This window comes from Montipora capricornis, chromosome 9 (genome assembly GCF_036669925.1).
Source record: "Montipora capricornis isolate CH-2021 chromosome 9, ASM3666992v2, whole genome shotgun sequence".
NCBI classification, from domain to species: domain Eukaryota; kingdom Metazoa; phylum Cnidaria; class Anthozoa; order Scleractinia; family Acroporidae; genus Montipora; species Montipora capricornis.
The window spans coordinates 15,982,118-15,984,421 of NC_090891.1; the positions used below are offsets into that span (position 1 = coordinate 15,982,118).

The following is a 2,304-nucleotide window of genomic DNA, read 5'->3' on the forward strand; positions in this document are numbered from 1 at the left end:
CCCACCGTATCTAGAATTTAAACCTTTCCCACTTCCCCTCCCCTCTCCCCATTTCAATGTTGACTGTTTAAGTTCCGCCGTCCAAAATTCCTTTTAAGGACTTTGTCGCCGAAATTGAAGCCTCTATCTCATATTTACCTGATGAATCTAAAGATCAAATACGAACCTCTGCGGCTGCGATCCTCCAAAGGGCTTCTTTACCTAATCACAACATCTCTAAAGAAGAAAGCAAAGCTTTACATGAGTTAAAGAAAGAGCGCTCCAGAGTCATCATGAAAGCTGACAAAGGAAATATCCTCGTTGTGTTGGATAGAGAAGAATACGACAGCAACATGGAGTCCCTCCTTGCGGACCGAAGTACCTATGAAGTTGTCACAAGATCTCCATTCGCTCGAATCGAGCGTGAATTGAACGCGATGCTCCTGAACTTTAAGAGACAACAAAAGATTGATGACTATACATACTTTAAATTAAGATCTACCGACGGCATTCCACCAGCGATCCGCGGTTCTATCAAACACCACAAAGATGGCTACCCTCTAAGACCTATCGTGACTTGCGTTGGCTCTGCACTTTACAACACTTCTAAATTCCTCACCGACATCGTTGCACCGATCCAAAATCGTAATGGGTTCTCAGTTGCTAATTCACAGGAGTTTTCTAACGAAATAGCCGACTTTAACATCCAAGATGATGAAACCATGGTTTCCTTTGATGTGGTGTCTCTATTCACCGCCATCCCTGTCGACAAAGCTTCCAATTATATCAGGAAGAAATTAGAGGATGATTTCTCTCTCCATTCCAGAACCAACCTAGAAATCGAGGACATAATTTCCTTATTGAATTTTGTGCTGTCCAATAACTTCTTCGTTTACAATGACACCATCTACAAACAAATCCGCGGTTGTGCTATGGGTAGCCCCGTCAGCCCTGTAGTAGCCAACCGATGCGTGGAAGAAATCGAAAAAACAGCAATCAACACGACTACTGTCTCGCCGAAATTTTGGAAGCGGTATGTAGACGACAGTTTCTGCATTGTTAAGAGTGACGCTGTTGCCTTCTTCCACAATTCATTGAACTCAATCGATCAGCATATTTCTTTCACCATCGAACACGAGTCCAACGGCCAACTACCCTTTCTTGACACCCTCATTTCGCGTGATAACGGAAAACTTTTGGTTGACATCTACCGCAAACCCACGCATACGGATAGATATCTTGACTTCCATTCACACCATGACAGGAAACATAAAATCAGCACCGCTGAGACACTCCTGCATTGAGCTTTGAATCTCCCCAACACACAAGTTGGAAAGACCCGTGAAACTGCTCGTGTTTGCACCGCTTTACACTCCAATTGCTATCCCAAAAAAATCACTGCTGATGTTATAAGAAAGAAAGCGAGGCCTCCACCACCTACACCTACTTCAGAAGAGTTGGTTGGTATGTTCTTTAAATGGGCTGAGCCAACAAACCGACGCAACTTTGCAGTCCTTCCCTACATGAAAGGCATCACGTAACCTCTCACAAGAATCCTCAAGGAACACGACATCCAAGTCACTAGCAGACCAGTTAAAACTTTACAGCAGCATTTCCCTATCCCTAAGTTTCGACCTGCCGGAGACGACCAGTGCAATGTCATCTATAAAATTCCATGGGCATCTTGCCCATGGAGCTACATTGGCGAAACTAAAAGATCCTTTACTACTTGGAGAAAGGAACATATGAGGAACTTAAAGCATTGTGCTAAAGGCTCAAATGTCGCAAAACACGTGTGGACTTTTAATCATGATATTGACTTTAACAATTCTAAAATCATTGACAAAGCAAACAACCGGAGTAGAAAGACATTGGAGTCATGGCACACGGCAAAAACTGTTGGGGCAGACAATAATTTGTGCCCGCTCCCAAGACAATATCACATTCTCTTAAAGAAACACTAATTTTCTTAGCATTTTTAACATTCCTTCTACTACATGCTTTTATCCTTTAATTTATGCGAATTTCTCGTTATATTTAAATTTCTTTCGCTTTTAGGCTTCACACATTTTTATCCGTTGAAGGCAGCAGTTCAGTCTGTCAAAAGCTCATAGTTTTTTCAAAGCGTTTTACCAGAGAACGATTTTACTTCTTTCTTACCATGAATCCTGGTAACGGATCTTCAATATTTTTACAATACCATTTATTGTGTTCCTTGGTGACGTCAACGGGGATGGTGGCGTTACAATTGAAAATCGTATCTTCCAGGATACAGCACAATTCAACTAGTACTTTCTTTTCTACTCAATCCAATACATTACCAGA

General features: G+C 41.9%; 1 pseudogene; it reads left to right on the forward strand.

The window, feature by feature from the left end:
* The first annotated feature begins 701 nt into the window (after positions 1-701).
* Positions 702-1,943, forward strand: LOC138017344 (uncharacterized; annotated as a pseudogene).
* The last annotated feature ends 361 nt before the right edge of the window (positions 1,944-2,304 follow it).